This window comes from Gossypium hirsutum, chromosome D03 (assembly GCF_007990345.1).
Source record: "Gossypium hirsutum isolate 1008001.06 chromosome D03, Gossypium_hirsutum_v2.1, whole genome shotgun sequence".
Classification (NCBI taxonomy): domain Eukaryota; kingdom Viridiplantae; phylum Streptophyta; class Magnoliopsida; order Malvales; family Malvaceae; genus Gossypium; species Gossypium hirsutum.
In genome coordinates this window covers 31,930,887-31,952,735 of record NC_053439.1, presented here as the reverse complement: position 1 = coordinate 31,952,735, position 21,849 = coordinate 31,930,887, and positions in this window count along the sequence as shown.

The following is a 21,849-nucleotide window of genomic DNA, read 5'->3' as shown; positions in this document are numbered from 1 at the left end:
AAATAATTAATTTCTTAGGAGATTAAATAATATGTGACATTATTTTTAGTAGAATTAAAATAGATATGGTTTATTAAATAAAAAAAGAATAAAAAATTTATATAATTATAGAGATTGTTTTAAACAATACAATAGAAAAGTTTTAAAAATTTAACATTAGTTTTTTCTATGAAAAAATAGTTTATAATTTATAGTTGTGTCTAAACAATTGCTATATAAAATTGTATTTTAAAAATTCACATTTTCTTTTGAAAAATGAAAATATAATGACTTATTTTACTTTCTTAAAAATAGAATAACAGGAAATAGAATATTTAAATTTGTTTAATTATTTTTTAATATGTTTGATATTGTTTAAAAATTTATTTACCCATAATTTTTTTTTGCCAACGACATTATTTAATTGTCTAAATATGCTTTAGTATCCAGTTACAATATTATAATAGTTATCAAATATTGTCTTGCAACTACATTTTAGTTGTGTTGAAAAAAAATGAATATTTTGGAAGCTTTGAGGTATATTCTCAATTAGTAAAGATGGATATTTGAATCATAAAACTATAGTTTTATATTCTACTCCATGAGATCTTTACAACAGTATATCATATGCTCAAAATGGTTGAGTGATGAATGAAAAATTGATGCTCAAAGTAAGCCACTTGTGAATTATATTGAGGAAAATGAAAAGCTTAGTCCCACATTTGTTAGATATCAAGAGTGGAATATGTTTATATATGTGAACCAACTTGGTGTGTAACACTCCAAACCCAGCCTAGGTGTCAAGACCAAGTCCGAAGAGTTACATTGACATTATTAGAAACCCACGTTTATAGACACAATGAAAGAAAGCCATTCAACACATTATAACAATCATAATAAACACTTTCCAGAATATTTGTAGCTTAGTTACCTAACTAATAGGCGAATAAACGCTTGATTCATATATAAGTCGTGGCCTAGCCATCGACTCAGAATAGATCACTTCCTTCTTTACTCGGTTCCTACCTAATACAAATACAAATACAGATGTCAAAATGTACGTACAGTCATTCAGTTTCAATAACATTTCTATAATCAAAATCTCAGTCTCAAATTATCCAATAACACTCATACGGTCTAATTTAGATTATATACATACACTACGGACGACTTACATTTGCGTTAACAACGCTTACGGCCCCAGAGATGAATTCCAAACTAGACCCACATGTCCTGAAACACATTTATGTTGTCTACCCGTGTGGTCCTAAATCACAAACAGTGAGTCATACGGCCTGGACATACGCTCGTGTCCTTGGCCAGTGTGAACCCTGCACTAACATGCCCACACACAGCCTAAGCACACGCCCATGTCTCTTGCCTGTGTAGCTAGTATTTGGTAAACAGTGTGTTACACGACCTAACACACGACCTGACACACGGTCGTGTGCCATTGACAACCATGTTTTTCGGCGTCCAAAATTTACAAAAATTCAGGTTTTTGGTACGCACATGATATAGTTTCGGAGTAGGAACAACGTAGAAGGATTCCAGAACCTAAAACGACCATCCAATAACCAATTACACAATTATTCTCAAACAATCATTAAGGTTAATGTTTTACCAAAATTATGTCGGAAAGCTTCGACACAACCCCAACTCAAATTCGTACACTCACATTTTACGTAAAAGGGAAAAATTGGACTAGCGCGATGGAGGAACGTCTCCCGTAAGATTCTTGCCTGAAAAGGAAACCAAATGAGTACTTAAATAGAGAATTCAAGCAAAACAAGCAGAAATCTTGTTTCGACAAAATAAATGATAACAACATGAAAACTCGCAGAGACGGAAGGAATTAACTAATAACTTACACAACAACCGTACAATCGACGCAATGAGCAAAAAAGAACTCCAAATTAGCCCAATATCAATTATGGAAACAAGAAAAAAGAAAAAAAAGGAAAAAAAGGAAAGAAAAAAAAGAAACAATGGAAAATTAGTTTTAAAAGAAACTAAGTTAACCACCAACCAGATTCCCTACGATTAGCAAAAATGTCCCCTATCGCATACTTCGGGGCTCGAACATAGGACCAAACAAATTACAGATACTTAACCAATGAACCAGCAGACTCATTCTTGACATAGGTTTACACTAAATTAAACTTAATTATATAATTTCGGGATTGAGGTTGCTTAAAATAAAATAGTAAAATTCCAAATATGTGACTCGAACTCCTGACCTCGATCACATAAGCAGAGCACAGAACCACAGATATAGAGACTCAATTACAACAGAATCCAACACTCAAGCATTCAAATTTTTTGGGAGTTACAACTCTTTCCCTCTAAAAAAATTTTAGCCTCGAAATTTACCTGACTCGAACAGATACGGGTACTGCCGTCGAATCAAATCTTCGGGTTCCTAAGTGGCTTCCTCAGTGCCATGATTCCACCATAAAACTTTAACTAAAAGAATAGTTTTCCTTCGAAATACTTTGACATCTCAATCTAGGATCTGAACAGGCTCCTCTTTAAAAGTCAGATTCGATCGCAACTCAATCTCATTGATAGGGACGATTTGTGATTGGTTAGACCGATACCGTCTCAACATCGAGACATGAAACACATCGTGGATCCGATCCAATTCAGTGGGTAAGTCTAGCTGGTAAGCAATAGGTTTGGCATGTTTCAAGATACGATAAAGTTCAATGAACCTTGGGCTTAACTTGCCTTTGCGTCCAAATCGGAAGACCTTCTCCACAGTGATACTTTTAGGAACACTTAGTCACCTGCAGAAAACTCAATATCCTTTCTCTTTAAATCGACATAAGATTTTTTTATTAGAAGTGGCTTTAAAACGATCACGGATTGACTTGATAGTATTCTTAGTTTCAAAAACTAGCTCGAGACCCAAAACCTAATGTTAACTTAACTCAGTCTAACACAGAGGAGTACGACACTTACGACCATACAAAACCTCTTAAGGTGCCATCTGAATACTATACTGAAAGCTATTATTGTACTCAAACTCAGTCAATGGTAAGTAGTCTTCCCAACTACCCCAAAAATCTATTACACAACCTCGAAGCATATCCTCCAAGATCTGAATGACTTGCTCAAATTGTCTGTCGATTTGAGGATAGTACACGGTACTGAAATCCAATCGGGTGCCTAAAGCTTCATTAAGCTTCTTCCAAAACTAAGACATGAAACACGGATCTCTATCTGAGATAATCGAGATCGGAACTCCATGCACTTTCACAATTTCAATAATATACAACTTAGCAAGTTTCTACAATGAGTAATTCATCCTGATAGGGATGAAATGAACAGACTTGGTTAATTGATCCACGATGACCCAAACTGAATCTTTCTTAGTGGGAGTTACAGGCAACCCGCTAACAAAATCCATTGTTACATATTCCTACTTCCACTAAGGGATCTTAATCGGCTGAAGCAATCCTGAGGGTAATTGATGTTCGGCCTTAACCTTTTGACACGTCAAACAATGCCATATAATGGCAACCACTTCTCGTTTCAGACTCGATCACCAATAAAGTTCTCGGAGGTCCCGATACAATTTATTTCCACCATGGTGCATAGCATAAAGGCTACTATGCACCTCATGTATTATTGATCGCCTCAAATCGTTATCATTAGGCACAGAAATCTGACCCCTAAAGCACAAGACATTGTCGCTGTTCAAACTAAAATCGGATCGATTTGTTGCAGTCTTTGAACTAGAGACTCATGGCTTGACTGTTTAACTCGAATCTGTTCGACCCACATCGGTTTAACCTGTAATTTGGCTAGTAGCCCCCATCATCAAATAAACTTAGATGAGCGAACATCATTCTCAGTTCAGTTATCACTCGAGGGCTAAGAGCAACAGCTACTACATTAGCCTTACCAGAGTGATACTCATCATAAAATCATAATCCTTAAGCAACTCAATCCACCTACGTTGCCTAAGGTTTAACTCCTTTTGAGTTAACATATACTTGATGCTCTTGTGATCAGTGTAAATGATACACCTCTCACCATACAGGTAATGCCTCTAAATTTTTAATGTAAACACGACTGCAGCCAGCTCAAGGTCGTGTGTAGGTTAGTTACCCTCGTGTGTCTTAAGCTATAGTGACGTGTAAGCAACCACTTTGCCATCTTACATTAAAACACATCGTAGCCTAACGTGAGATGCATAACTAAAAACCACAAACTCTTGACCCGATTATAGTTGAACTGGAATAAGAGCTTGTGTCAAAAGAGACTTGAGATTATTGAAGCTAGATTGTTGTGCTTCAGACCACACAAACAGAATGTTCTTAAGCAGTAGCTTCGTGAGAGGTGATGCAATCAAAGAAAATTCCTCAACAAACCTTCGGTAGTAACCTGTTAAACCCAGGAAACTACGAAGGTCAGGCATATTTCTCGGTTGTTTCCACTCCACTATAGCTTCTATTTTCTTGGGATCCACTCGAATCCCTTCAGCAGTCCCAACATGCCCCAGAAAATATACCTCCTACAACCAGAATTCGCATTTGCTAAACTTAGCATACAATTGTTTTTCTCTCAATATTTGGAGAACAATACGAAGATGTTTGTCATGTTCAGACTCGATCTTGAAATAAATCAATATGTCATCAATAAAGACTACCATAAGCTGATCCAAATACGGTTAGAACACCTTATTCATTAAATCTATGAACACTGCCGGGGAATTCATTAATCTAAAAGGCATCACAAAAATTCATAATGTCCATAACGAGTCCTGCTGGCAGTCTTGTATACATCAATCTCTTTAACCTTGAGCTGATGGTAACTAGAATGAAGATCAATTTTGGAGAAAATAGAAGCCCCAAGAAACTGATCGAATAAGTCGTCGATCATTGGTAGCAGATACTTATTATTGATTGTCAATTTGTTCAACTGTCAGTAGTCTATTCATATTCTCATTTATCCGTCCTTTTTAATAAACAATACTAGTGGCCCCCACGGAGACACACTCGGCCGGATGAACCTTTATTGACAAGATCCTAGAGCTGAGCTTTTAGCTCTGCAAGTACTTTTGGTGCCATGCGATAAGGTGTAATGGACACAGGGGCTCTACCTGATAACAAGTAACAGGTCAATGCTGAACTCAACCTCTCTATCCAGAGGTATTCTGGGCAGTTTCTCAGGAAAAATATCTGAGAAGTCTATTATAATACGAATATGACTTACCAAAAGTTTTACAGAAAAAAAATCGGATTCAAAGGCAAGGTATGGTTTGCATCCCTTCCAGACCAACTTATCAGTTGTAAGAGCGAAGATTACATTGGAGAGATAATCTCAGTGCTCACCAACTATTACAACTTGCCATTCTCACTCGTCCTCAGAGTAACCCTTTTAGCACCACAATTTTGACTGACCCAATGTCCCATAAGCCTATCCATTCCCAAAATCAAATCAAATTTATCAAAAGGCAGTTCCATCAGATCAATTGGAAACACCATCCCCTGAATTTCTAGGGGTACCCATCTATATACTTTATCCACTTGAGTTGATTGGCCTAAGGGCTAATAACAAAAATCTCCCTAACAGTATTTTCAATCTGCACACCCAAATTGGCAGACACAATACTAGCTACATACGAATGGGTTAATCCAATATCAATGAGAGAAAAATATGGAACAGAATAAATAAGAAACGTACCCGCGATGACGTCGTCGTCTTCACTATCCTCGCGGTGTCTTGCCACATAAACCAATACCGACTATCGTGCCTTAGTTTGGCCCACACCTCTACCCGGTGCTCTCTACCCTCTACCAGTATACGACCTTTAGGTGGTTACGAAACCACTCTCGGAGGCTAAACGGAACCCGAAGCTGGAATCTGTCGCAGGTGCCACCAGATCTGGTTGACGGGGATAATCCCTAATTCGATGCTCCGTCGACCCACAACAGAGGCATGCTCTTAACTTCTTCCAGCTCTCGCCCGGATGGCGCTTACCACAGTCGCTATAGTGCTGAATCTCACACATTGCAACTGATGCCTCAGTCCTCAGAAGCCTGTCAAACCTCGCATGTTTCTTAAGGCACTTTCCAGAACTAGAGGGACACGAATCCCACTTAGTCTTACTATGGTCTCTCTCAGTCGCGCCTCTCGTGCTTATTGCACTTCACGCCCTTCACAATCTTAGCTTTATCAACTAAAGTTGCAAAAACCTGCTCCTTCTAAGAAGCTATCAGGACTCACAGATCATAACGCAATCCTTCCTCAAGCCTCACACATTTATTATCGTCAGACGCTACTAGAGCCCGCGCATATCTGTTTAACCTCAGAAACTCGGCCATAGATCGATCGCCTTGAACCAGGCTCATAAACTCGCGTCGGTGAGCCTCTATATAACCCGTCCCAACATACTTACTCTGGAAAGAGTTCTTGAAATAATCCTAATCAACTTGTTCGGGCAAAAAACCTTGCTCAATCATCAGCCACCACTGGTAGGCTTCGTCTCGGAGCAGGGATACAATACCCCTCAACTTCTGAGCGGGAGTGCAGTTAATATCAGTCATGATACGCTCGGTGGACTCCAGCCAATATTCAGCAATAGTAGGGAGATGTCACACATCAAAATAGGCCTAGGAGTTTTAGGGATATTTTAGGAATTTTAGCCTTCGAGTGTTCGAAATTATGTGACATTACATATCGGTGATGTTTTTAGTTATAATTTTTAGAAAATTAAATCAAATTCTAAAAATGAGTTTTAAATGCCTTTAATTTTAAAAATAGGACTGATTTGTAAAAGAGTCAAAATTGAGAGTTTTTATGAAGTAATTTTACCATATTTTAAAAATCAAGCTAAAAAACCCCATTCTCTAAATTATTTCACGTAAAAACAACCCCAAAATTAGTGTCTTTCATCCATTGATTCTCTCTTGCTATTTCAATCAATTTTGAACTCTGAATTCTAATTCTCTTTGATTTCTATCACCCTTAAACCTTAAACCTCTATAAAAGACCAAGAAAAACACCCAAAAATGCCATAGTACCTCAATTGTCAAGCTTTCAGATTTTTCGAGTTCTCGATCAAACGCTTGATTTTCATCAACTAAGGTAATGATTCATTTTCCTATTAGTTTTAAATATTATTTAGTCTTTAAAACCAATTTTTTAGCCATTAAATAGCATGTTTGAATAAAAGCAAAAAATTGGGTCGTTAATGGTGGATTTCGGGACTTTGCATAAAAACGTGATTTTAAAGTGTTTTTCAACTTGTTTTAACATGATTAGAATATTTCTAAACTTAATTTGAAGTTTTCTTAAAGATTTCTTGAGTTTTACTGAATTTTCGAAAAATAGCTATAAAACATGTCGAAAAAGTCGATATATTGAATTAAGTAGTCTTGTGTAGTTTAAAGGTTGAGAATTAGTCGTAGGTGAATGATAAGATGAATAGAATTGGTTTAGGGTGAAAAGATTAAGTATAGATCGAGATATTCGAATTTAAAATTTGATATGTTAGAAGTTTTTGTTACATAAGAACTTAGTTTAAGCTTATGTTATAAGTTTTGGATGCATTGTTGTGTGAATTTGTTGTGTTGAATTTCTGAATTCGATAGAACTTTCTACTAGTAGAGATAAAGGTAAGGAAAAGCTAGTTTGAGCTTTCGGCTTTTCAGCAAAAGTGTAATTGGTAAGTGTTTGGAATAATTGCTTGTGGACATGACTTAATGTCTTATTTAGGAATTTAGTAGTAGCCTAAACCCCTACTCTACGGTCTCAAATTATTAGATAACACTCATACGGTGTAATTTAAATTATATATATACATACTACGGCTGACTTACATTCGCATTAACAACACTTACGGCCCTAGAGATGAATTCCAAACTTGACCCACACACCTATGTGGTTCCACACGGCCTGGCACATGCCCATATTATCTGCCCATGTAGTCCTAAATTAAAAACAGTGAGTCACACGGCCTGGACACACGCCTGTGTCTCTGGCCCATGTGATCATTATCTTGTACTCAGTAAGATACATGGCCTGAACATACGCCCGTGTCCTTGGCCCGTGTGAACCCTGCACTAGCATGCCCCCACACAGCCTAAGCACACAACCTAACACATGGCCTATCACATGCCTGTGTGTCTTACACGGCCTACCACACGGCCTGGCACATGACCATGTGGCATCGACAACCATATTTTTTGGCGTCCAAAATTCACAAAAACTCGGGTTTTTGGTACGCAGCTGCTATAGTTTTGGAGTAGGAACAACGTAAAAGGATTCCGGAACCTAAAACGACCATCCAATAACCAATTACACAATTATTCTCAAACAATCACTAAGGTTAACATATCACCAAAATTATGTCGAAAAGCTTCAACACAGCCCCAACTCAAATTCGCACACTCACCTTGTATGTAAAAAGGAAAAATCGAACTAGCGCGATGGAGGAACGTCTGCCGTAAGGTCCTCGCCTAAAAAGGAAACCAATTTAGTACTTAAAAAAAATTTTGAGCAAAACAAGCAGAAATCTTGTTTCAATAAAATAAACGATAACAACACGAAAACTCACAGAGACTAAAGGAATTAACGATGGAACTTACACAACAACCATACAATTGACATAATGAGCAACGAAGAACTCCCAATTAACCCAGTATCAATTATAGAAACAAGAAAAAAGAGAAAAAAGAAAAAAGAAAAGAAAAAAGGAAAGAAAACAAAAAGAAACAATGGAAAATTAGTTTTTAAAGAAACTAAGTTAACCACCAACCAGATTCCTAGGGATTAGCAAAAATGTCCCCTATCGCACACTCTGAAGCTCAAACACAGGACCAAACAGAATACAGATACTTAACCAGTGAACTAGTAAGCTCATTCTTGACACAAGTTTACATTAAATTAAACTTAATTATGTAATTCCAGGATTGGGTTTGTTTAAAATAAAATAGAAAAATTCCAAAAATGCGACTCGAACTGCTAACCTCGATCACATAATCAAAGCACAGAACCACAGATACAGAGACTAAATTACGACAGAATCCAACACTCAAGTATTCAAATTTTTGGGGCGTTACATGGTGGTTATTAAAAGACTAAACTAACACTATCCCTCGCGTGTAGGGGGAGCAAATCCAAACCCGGTCACGTCTTCCTTAAATAATCAAACAAGGAAGAGACACACTGAAGTTTTTAAGATATGTTTTGTTTTCCGGTGATAGACAAAGGCAAGGCTATTGTTCGTTGATCACTGCAGTCGTGCTCATCTTGTTGTTGTATCCTGGGAGACAGTTGACCACTGATTCTCCAACACCAAAGGAATGGTCGGATCTATCTTAAGGAGAATGCCTATACAGGCCGCAATTGCCAATATAATATTTCATTAATTTAATTTTATGTCTTTCGGTTTATATATATTGTTCTTGCTCAATCTTGTGATTAATATGAAACTTTATATTATTAGTTTACTAACGTTTGTGCAACAAATTATTTGTGTATCATATTGCACAACTACTAAATGTCATTGCAAAAACTAATTTTAACAACCAAAATATACAGATGCGAAGTCAACTAGCCACCAATGTTGCGGTAAATGATTTAAGTTGTTTAAATCCTTATTGGCGTCAAGTTTGAGTTCAAACCTGAATAACCTATTCCCTTTACACTTTGATAAAAAAATGTGGTTGCGAAATATTTTACTTAAAAAATAATAATATTGTTTGTGAAAAATAATAACATTGCACAACGACTAAATGCCATTATCAAAAAATTTGTTTAACAATCATAAAACACAGTTGCCAAATACTTTACATAACATTTGTTAAGATTTTGTGCCTTTAGTGTAGTCATTTCATCATTGTCTGCTTGTAATTTTTGAACTAATTGAATATATAAATATTTCCATGTGATCTTGTAATATTCTCAGTATTGATGTCATCAATGGATTTTGCATGTGCTCAATGTATAAGTAAATATTGACTCATTAATTACCTGAGGTTTAACTAATATTAAGTTGCATTGCGCGACCAAATTGTAATGCAAGAAGACAACTTGTACTAGTAGATAACCTAAATAGTTCGTTGTCCATCAGATGATATTTAACAAATGACTCATGTTAGGAGTATAATGTTCTGTATAAGTCCAATTGGGGATATAACTTATTTTGGTTATTGGAGCTAAATTGACTCTAAAAAATAAAGACATAAATGTAATTGTCTGGATTTTACATTTATATTAGATAGGACCCAAGATAAATTAGTCGTTTATCCATTATGAATTAATTTTCTTATGTTTTTCATAGTGGGACTTACCTAAATTCTAATTGAATGACCATATGTGCATGACTCATGTACTTTGATACATTGAAAACTTATATTCTCAAGGTAATGGGTCAAAAGTCCGTATGTTTATTACAAAACTTATGTATGATATGATTTCACTTACAAAAGTAGGATCATATATCGATTAGATTAGTAAATGATGTCTTCTCATTAGCATTGTATATGAAAATGGAACATAATCATCAATCATTTGTATATGACAGATGATTTTATCATTACTGATATAAGTAGTGATCATTTTCATTACTTAAGATACAATGGTGACTATGATATAAAAGTGATCAAATTAGGTGAACGAGTTTAAGATTAAGGGGTCTCGAATATCTAATGAGGATAACACACATATGGCAAGGTCATTGGACTAAACCTTGAAACAAATAGCTTTTGTAATGGTATATAATGAGAAGTCTAGTTATTGTACTTTTAATAGATTGACTTTATAACTAAATAACTTTGTAATTTAATAGTTGAAGAATCAAAACTTATTTTAGCCCTAATTATGTCCAATTGATCATTCTGCTAGCTCACTATAGTCTAAACGAATTACATGAAAAACTTTTAATGAAGGTCCAAAACAATGAATGAGAAATAGATTGCAGGATTACTATCTAGACCTGACTATGGGTCGGGCTGGGCCGATGTGGAATTTTAAGTCAATTTTCTAGGCTCGAGGCCCAGTTTAGCCCGAAAAATAGGCTTAAAATTTTGCTCCAAACCTAGCCTAGATTAAAAATGCTAAACTCGAACCCAACTTGGCCCACTTATATTAAAATTTTTTAGATTATTATTTTTATATAAAAAAATTTTAAAAAAAAATAATACATCAAGTATATTAAAATCATTAATATAAATATTTCCCAACAAATTAAAAATAAATTAAAAAAACCTTTATACTTTAAAAAGTCCAAATAACTCACTCATACTACAATAAGAAATTTGCAAGGGCAAATTTCATAAAATCCCACTAGGATTAAGACCACAACAACTTTCCAAGTTCATCACAACATTCAAAAACACCCAACCAGAAGCTATCTGATTTCAACTAAAAATACATAATACTACTATGATGCTACTTACTAATTAACTAAACACGACCATCAAAAAAATTCTCTAACTTCACTTGCCCACCATTTAAAAGACTTTCAATCTCTTTAGGAGGGTTTAGCCCTATTCTTTGAGATGATTCGACTTAATAAAAGAAAGAAAAAAAAAAGTATGTGATTCGGGTCGAGTCATGTTGGACTCAGGTCAAAAAAATTCTATTCGAGGCCTAATTCATTTAAAAAGCGAGTTTTATTTTTTTGTCCAAATTCATTTTTTAAATCTATAATTTTATTGAAACTTTCTCACTTTTTGAGGAGGCATTTGGGTCTGGGAGGGTGGCCCGACCCATGGTCTGAGTTATATATTGTATTTGTATTTTTGCGAGAAGGCAAGAGATGACTTGAAATTAGTTTAATTTCTTTGACTTATGTTTTAATTGGATGAATAAATTAAAATAATTAAGTTTAAAGTAGGAATTAAATTATGTAGTTATCATAGTTAAATTTTTTGTATAATTAAATAAATTTGCACGTAAATTGTAATACAGAAAAAATATCGTGATTGTAATGAAATTAAAATTAGGTTGTGTAAATTATTTAATTAGAATTGATGAATTAATTATTTGTTTTAATTAATAAAAATTTGGAGGTTTATTTAATTATTCATTTAATTAAATATTCAAAATTTGTTTTTTATTTAAAATTAAGAGAAGATAGATGGAAAAATTGGACCGGGTATGGCCAACCATGTTGACCCAATTAAGGCAAGGGATTCCTTTTTCCATAGTAAGCCACCCGTCACGCCCCTGAGAAGGCCTAAGTGGATCATGACTCTTTCAACTTAATTAATTTAGAACTCGGAATGTGATTTAAATTCTTGCAAAATTCCCCTATATATATATTTATATGGCGAAAATATTAAGGTAATGTTTAAAAACCTACTTAATAATTAGATTTGTATATAATTATTTATAATTGCACAATAGTAGCATGTTTGGATAATTATTATAATTGATGGGTTCCACCAAATTAGCTGTAACTGGAGCACTTCAACTACACTTTTCAATTCTAAGAGGAGGGTGAGAGTTGGAGTAATTACGCTGGTAATTACATCCAAATCTAATTACCATATGGCTTTCCAAACACTCATACATGATTTATCTTTAAACAATTATTTTTTTATAAAAAATTAAGTTCTAAAAATTATATTACAAGCACGAACACGTATGAGTGTTTGATACAATTATAGCAAATATATATATAAATCCTAAAAAATTGTATTATAAATAAGATTTTTATTTTATTTTATAAATGTATAACAAAAATTATATTATTTAAATCTTAAAACAGTTCTAAAATAATGGACAAAAAGTATTTTATAAAAATAGTTTACGTGTTATAATATACTTGTTTATAAAAAGATATTTGATCATAACTTATTTACGTGCCCATGTTATATATTATAAAAATAATATACTTATTTATAAAAAAATTGTTTTAACTTTTTTGCCATAACTTATTTATAAACAATAGCTTTCTAAAGTTATAGTAAAAAAATATTTATAAGAAATTTTATAAAAGTTATTGGACACTTTATAGAACTCTTTTTATAAAAGTTATATATATATTATAAATTTTATATTATTTTAACTCAACTTAGGTATTATCAAAAGGGTTATAACCTAGCATAAGTCTTTTTCCAAATTAAGTTTATATAACTTTTTATAACCAAAGCTACATATTATTTGCATTTTGAGCCCTAATATTATGTGCTAGATGCTAGTTATGTAAATACAAAAAGTTTTCTAACACTATGTCGTAGGGTATGCTATCATTTGAGTGAATTGAGTTAGACACAAACACCAAAAAAGACTCGCGAACTCTTTAATTTGATACGATCAAAGCTTCAAAATGTGATTGACATAATATTTTTTGTTGGAAAAAAAATGGATTGCTTATATTAATAAAATCACATTAGTATAGAATAAAAAAATAAGGCTGGATCGTATTAGTATGTTGCATACTTCATAACTTTATTCATAGGTGGAATTAAGATGAACCATACTGAAAAGTGTATGGAAGAAGGATGTCTTAATAATCTTAATGAAACATATTTAGTTTAGATGGTGAAGATCTCAGTTAGGGACCAACGGATGATGATAAGGAGTATATGTTAAATGTTAAAAAGGGAATAACCCAACAAATATGAAATGCTAAAGCAATTAGATAAAATTGCATATGATATTTATTTTTCTTGTTTTTTTTAATCATATTATTGACTACTTTTCTTGGACTAACATATTACATATGATTTGGTTTTAATTTTTTGTGGAGTTATGCCTCGTATTTTTTTGGTTTTTCTTCTCCGAGTTAAACTCTGTTTTTAGTTTTTCATTTAAACTTTGATTAGTGTAGATTATTTTAATATTAGTTTCCCACTTAAAATCAGATTAGTGTAAGTTATTTTAATATTATTTGACCTACAAATTTAGCCTATTAATAGGCCTTTTTTCCACCCTAGAAAAATAACCCATTACACATTTAGGTATTAGCTTTTACAAGCTTTCAGAGAATTTTGTGTTTAATTTTGAGGGTTCTTATATCGAGTTTCGGGGTTTAGTTTTATCTCTATCTTTTAACTTTTCGTTTTTGTTGTTTTAGTGAAATTATCTTTGCTCGTGGTGTTTTATCCTCTTCGAAGAGGTTTTTCCACGTAAAATATTTGTGTTCGATCTTTTCAATTTCTTCGTTATTTTACTTGTTTGTTCTTTAAATTGGGTTATCCCCAACAAACTGGTATCAGAGCTAGTTCGATTTCCACAATCAACCCATTAGGAGATGGCATCAACAATGTTTGATATTGATAAATTTGATGACATCATAAATTTTGATCTGTGGCAAGTTCGGATGACGATAATTTTGATTCAGGGCGATCTTGAGAAGGTCCTTACAGATAAGAAGCTTGTAGACATAGATAAATCAGAATGAGATAGGTTAGATAAAAAGACTCTATCCACGATTCAATTATGTCTAACAAATAATGTATTGCGAGAGATTTTGATGGAGAAAATGACATTCACCTTATGAAAGAGGTTAGAAACCATTTACGTGACAAAGTTTCTAGCCAATCGATTAAAGCTGGAATAGTAGTTGTACACATTCCGCATTAATGATGTTGAGCACTTTAGAGATCACATCAGTCAATTTATTACTTTTTTGAATGATTTAAAGAATTTTGAGGTTCAGATTAACTATAAAGATCAAGCTATGCTATTATTGTGCTTTTTACCCATTCATACAAGTCTTTCAAGGAAACCCTGATTTATGACATTGATAATCTCTCATTCGAGGATGTGAAGGGTTATTTGTTGAATAAAGACAAACTCAACAATGAGTTTGGTTTGAATAGCAAGTCAGATAGGCAAGCCTCGGTTTTGGTAGCATTATGGAAGTGAGACAAGAGATGTTGCTATTTTAAGAAGTTAGGTCACATTAACCCAGATTGTTACAAATTGCGAAATAAAAGGGTTGTTAAGAGCAACAAAGAAGATTTAGCTGGTGCTAATTTGGCCAATGACAAGGGTGATGATTTCTTGTTGGTATCAACAAGTGAAAACTCCGAGCTTACATTTGAGTAGGTCTTGGATTCGAAGTGTTCTTTCCACATTTGTCCCAATAGGGACTAGTTCTTCGCATACAGTTCAGTTGAAGGTGGAGTTGTGCGCATGGGAAATGGTTCACCCAATAAGGTAACCAGTATTGGTATTGTTCAGACCAGGATGTACAACGGACAATTAGGACACTATCAGATGTCAGACATGTGCCTGACTTAAAGAAAAATCCCACATCCTTGGGAATTTTGGATTCGAAAGGTTGTAGAATTAACATCGAGTCAAACAACATTAATGTATCATGTGGGGCTCTCGTTTTGATTAAAGGTAAAAATATTGACGGCCTTTATGTTCTAGAAGGATTAACGGTGACCGGTGAAACAGAACGTCCATCTTTTGTTAAGGAGTTGAAGTCGACTCATTTGAAGTGGAGACAACTTAGTCATAGGAGGGGAAATGTATGGTGGTTTCGTATAAGAGAGGTTCTCATTTGGGTGCAGGTTTTGGAAAGATAGCACACTGCATTTGTAGAAATCAGGCCTGCATCAGTTTTGATTTGGCAGTGTGGGAGTTGAAGACTAGAAGTCTTCTAGCTTCTAAGCAGAACTTCAACTTAGTTAATATCCTGCATTGTAACACCCTATACTCGGCTCGGTCGCTGAACCCAAATATCAGGATGCCAAACCACCACCTCACATCATACACAGTACAAATGAGTCTAATCATCCCTAATACATACTAAACATACATCAAATAGTCTTATAAATATAATTAAACATGCATAGGGTTCATTTAGCAAAATTACAAAACAAGTGACGTAGGTATCGATATTGGAACATGGGTATCGATATTTTCCTTACTCAGTATCAATACCGATTGGAAAATTTGGTACCAAAATAACATTCTGTTTTTCGTCTAAAAATCAAATCTTAGAAAATATTAGTACATTTATTAAATTATCGATTATTTTACACCGAGTATCAATACTCGTGATAAGGTATCGATACCAAATTACAATATTGACTTCCTAGACAATAAAATATCATAGAGGTATTGTTTTTAAAAACCGAAAATCGATACCACTACTCCAGACACAAAAATACAACATAATAAGACAAATAATCCATCCCAATCATAAGCTATTCAACATGTAACTAATACATCGTCAAATAAACATCAAAATGACCACAATTACAATTCAATCATCGAAAACATATCCAAGTAACCAAGCAATATAACAAGAACAATATCCATAATTCCTAACAATTAATAAACTATGAAAATAACCAAAACATCATGGCAACGCTTATGTAATAGTTCTACCACATTGCCTTTATTTTTCCAAAATATAAATGGACAAATAAACACTTACGAATTAACGTAAAAGACTTGCTTAGGTCACCCCTTGGAACCACACCGCTCACATCGGTACGCTACTAATCTACATGGATGAAAATGAGTGGATGGGCTTAACAAGCTAAGTGAATGCCTAGAACAACTACCATGCAAACAATTCATCAAGCATTAACGAAACAACCATATAGCACAACCTCAACAGTTCCAACACTAGTGTCATCTTATACTTCACTCGTGCATTATTTAGTAGTTCATTTACATGGTAATCATATTCACTTTTAAGCATATATCACATTACACATATAATCACATAACATTTAAGCATATATCACAATACCCATAAGCATATTTATAGATAGTTTGACACTTGAGCTATGAAATGTAAAAGTGGTCTCTATCACTACTCATCGGATACATGGATCTCTAACACACCAATAGACTCATAGAGTCAAACATATCCCAATAAGTGAAGCATATAGTTAATACTCTCTATCACATCAAACATGTCTTGTTGAATGGATCTTAGCTCACATTCCCTTATCTCTCCAAAATGTATCAGGGCCTAAATGCTCAAATTACATAACACATATAGATGAGTACTCATAATCTTATGGCATGCCACAATGTTTAATGGTCTCAAGGTTTACAAGGCCAAAATATTTGTTATTAACACATACATTTACTTATTGTTCATTGCACTTTATCTCCGCATAATCACATTATAAGCACAACATATTCACTGTCATATGACACGTATATCATGCTCACAATTAACTTTTTCACAATAGCCATCATAAACTTATTACACACATCAGACATATCACAATGTCATATTATAATCCACAAATTAACAACACATTTGCACATATAAATTCATAAGTATGAGAAAGCTTACACTCGGAATTTAGAATAGGGGTTTAGGCTACTACTAAATTCCCAATTAACACATTGAATCATGTCCACAACAGCTATTTTAAACACTTACCAAATACGCTTTCGCCGAAATACCGAAAGCCCAAACTAACATTTCCTTAACTCGTAGATGGTCTTAATGAATCCGAAGCTTTAACACAACAAGTCACACAACAACACATTCAAAAATTAGTGAATGACTCAACTCAAGCAATAAAAAACATAAGCCTAAGTTGAGTTCTCAAGTAACCGAAACCTTTGACATAACAAACTTAAATTTCAAGTATCTCGGTCTATACTTAATTTTTTTTCCTAAAATTGATTACGTTCATCTATTTATTCACCTACGACTGATTCTCAACCTTTAAACTACTTAAAACTACCCATTTCATGATATCAAAATTTTCGACATGTTTATGGCAATTTTCATGAAAATTCATTAAAACGTTAGAAATCTTCAACGAAACTTTAAAGTAAGTTTAGAAACCTTCTAATCTCATCAAAACTAATTGAAAACACTTTAAAACCATGTTTTTACCAAAAATCCAAAAATCCACCATTAACAAGCCAATTTTCGGCTTTTATTCAAAACATACTATTTAATGGCTAAAAACTTAGTTTTAAAGACTAAATAACATTTAAAACTATTTAGGAGTTGAATCGTTACGTTAGATGATGAAAACCCAAAAAATTGACAATGGAGAAAACTATGGTATTTTTGGGTGTTTTTCTTAACTTCTATAGAGGTTTATGACTAGGAGGATGATAGAAATCAAAGGAATAGAGTTTAGGATTCAAAATTGGGTGATTGGGGTTTTAAGGGACCAATGGAAGGCAACACAAGGGAATGGAGACAAGTTTACGTGAATATACTATAGGTGGGGAAGATATTAGGTTGATTTTAAAATTTGGTGAAATTGCTTCAGAAGCACACATAATTTTGCCCTTTTTACAAATCAGCCCTTAACTAAAAATTAAAGGTCTTTAAAACACATTTTTAAAAATTGATTTAATTTTCTAAAAGCCATAGTCAAAAACATTTTTGGTTACCATGCTTACAAAATTCTGAACACGATTAGCTAAAATTTCTAAAATACCCTCAAAACTCATCAGCTTAATTTTGGGGTGTGACATGCATAGTTCGAGATAAGCCCGTGGCCGGCTTTGACAAAGAAGGCATTGTGGAAATACAAGTCAAGGTGGAGATTTGTGGAGTTATGCCTCGTATTTTTTTGGCTTTTGTTTTTCCATTTAAACTCTATTTTTAGTTTCCCACTTAAACTCTGATTAGTGTAAGTTTTTTAATATTATTTGACCTACAAATTTAACCTATAAATAAACCCTTTTTCCACCCTAGAAAAATAACCCATTACACATTCAGATATTAGCTTTTACAAGCTTTTAGAGAATTTTGTGTTTACATTTTGAGGGTTCTTATTTTGGTTTCAGGATTTAATTTTATCTCCATCTTTTGTACTATTCATTTTTTCGTTTTAGTAAAATTATCTCTGCCCGTGATTTTTTATCCTCTTCGGAGGGATTTTTTCCACGTAAAATATTTGTGTTCGATGTTTTCAATTTCTCTGTTATTTTGCTTGTTCGTTGTTTAAATCAGGTTTATGCCCAACATTTTTGTTACTTGTTTAAAAATTATTCTATCGTACTAATAAATTTTATAGTAGTTAATATTTAAAAAATATAAAAATTATGTAACTATATAATTACAATTTGTACTACCAACATAACACATGGAATTATGATGTAATTATACTCTGTCTGCCAAACATGTTTATGGAATTAGAATTCTTTGTAATTAAAAGAGAATTGAGTGTAATTACTTTGTAGTTACAAGAGAATGTAATTACTATCCCAATAATTACATTTTCATCTAATTACTTTATACCATTTAAACAAACCCTAAACAAAAACTCTGTAAAAATTTAGTTAAATATGGATTTCTCTACAAATATCAAAACATACAAAATTAGTTAATTTTATACATTATCCTCTTTAGTTAATATATAATTTGTTCATTGATAAGATAAAAGGTTTCACTTTTCACCAGTCTTGTCCGGTTGTGAATACCATTAATGATTTTGCTCGCATATATCACATATGATTTTAAAATTTTAATTTATGTTACTAAATCATTGTTAAAATTGTAGTAATTTGGTAGATATAAGTAATAACACCAAAATAATTTTTTATTTTAAATTTGTTCAAAAAATAGTAAATATGTAAAGATTAAAAATTAAATTTATTATTATGCTTTATAAATATTTAACGACACAAGTTTAATAAAAAATTATTTTATTAATTCAAACCAAGTTATTTATTTTTCAATAAAATAATTAAAATGCAATATAAAATATAATATAGAGATACTTTTGCTATAATTTTATTATTTCAAATATACTTGTTTGTGTTATCTTTTATTGGTTGTAAAATCTCAAAATTATATCCACGATTATAAGTGTTCATCATCTTGATTGATTCAAGTGATAGCTTACTTCAAAAAAAAAATTGCGACACATTGAAATAACTCATTTTATTATTTAAAAATAATAAAATAATTTGAATTTAAATAGTAAAGTTTATGTATTTTTGTGCCACAGTAAAACAATGAATTGCATCACTATCAAAAGTATAGGAAAAAATAAACCAAAAAAAAAAATGTTTGTTCAAAGTCGGCCAGCTCAAATAATGTGTAGGCCTTAAATTTTTGGATCAATCCAATAGGCATAAAGAATTCCATTTCAGGACCAACAAACAAAATTTAGCATTTCCTTTCTCTACACAGTAATAAATTAATGGGCCTCTGAATGAAGTGCCAAAATCCATGTACCTACATATAAAAGGAAAGTTTGGAAGGTTTTCTGTTCTATATTCTAGAAAATGGTTAAATTTCAGTTTTAGTCCATCTATTATGTTTAAAGTTGATATTTAATTTCTAACATAATTTGGTCGTATTTTATAATGTTATTAATTTGTCTTAATAGTTAATACCGTTAACTTTTCGATTAAAATAATTCATAGTTAAATATAATTTGAATGTCCTAAAAGTCTTAGAGATTGAGATATAGGTTCCTATTTTTTTTAGGTTTACTTTGCTTCTTTTTTTCACCTTATAAGGCAATGGTCAAATTTTAAATTTTTTGCCCCTAGACTATGTTGAAACTTTAGATTTAACCTATATACTTTAATTATTTACATAATTTGGTCTCTCTAGTTTTGTAATGTCATCCGTTAGTTTAAATAGTTAATATTGTTAACCATTTCAATCAAAATGCTAACACCAATTTTTCTTAAGGGCACAATTCCAAAAAAAAAAATTATTATGACAATTTCGAATGAGTGTTTTTAAGAAAATATCCTAATTAGGTTTTTCAATAGTTTTTAAGGAGTTTTTTCAACATTATTTTTATTGTTACATGACTACCAATTGAATATATTTTTTTTAATTTCAAAATGTCACAACATATAATTTAATAGAAGAATTTTAATGATGGTAACAATTGGACCTAAAGTTTTAAATAAGAAAATAGATAATTGAATTCCTGAAAATAAAAGGGGGACTAAATTCCAAATGTATTAAGTGTATAGAGACTTAGAAGAGCATATTTTAATTTTCAAATTTTTACTCTATAATTTGACACAAACAAATAATCAACCCAATGCGAAGCGTGGGCTAGGAACCATACTAGTGTTACGGGCCAAAGAGCAAAGCCCGTGACCACTGCACAAGATGCGCCCCATGGAGGTCTATCGATTAGATGGGGAACATTTAGCCCACGAGAGCTGGCCCGATTCAAAGAACTATTGGAGAAGCCTGTCAGATTAAAGCCTGGTTGGCCCGATAATGAATACATGACAACTTAGGCTAATATGGTAACTAATCTTAGAAGATAGAGGGAATCATATCTTGTAAAGATTAGATTAGATTTGATATGACATATCTTGTAAATCCCTAAAATAAAGGGATATGGTTAATCTCGTTCGTCGATGTAAATGTATCTTGACCGTCGATTTTGGGGGAGCTCAACTATAAATAGAGAGCTTCCCCCTCATTTGTACTCATTCCATTGTATGTTGAATTCTTAAGAGTAATAGAATTCTGAGAGAATTTACTCAAACACCTTGTGTGCATTCTTTTCTGTGCCTTTCTGTTGTTCTTTAGTTTAGCTTCTTTTGGCATAAATCGCTTCCGCTCTTCAATTGGTGCCTTGGAGGAGTTCTTAAGGAATCCTCACTTGAGTAAGGCTGATTTAGGCAAGTTTGGACGAACGGATCACCTAAGGCCGCACGGATCGCGAGACGAAAACTCTAGCCCCGTGACACTAGTACATAATAAAGGAAATGGTAAACAACAAAAATGGTCTCATATCTTTGTTTTAGTTTACATTTTGGTCACTGATGTTTTAATTCTTAGAATTTGGTCACAGGTGTTATTGATTGATAACAATTTGGACACTGGTCTGGTAGTAGCCATTAAGTGGTGGACAAAAATCATAAGTGGCATTATGGTTGGCATTAAATGCTATGTGGATGCCATGTCATTGCCACATTTTTAAGCACGTTAAAAGTTGAAAAAAAATGTGCTTAAAAACATGG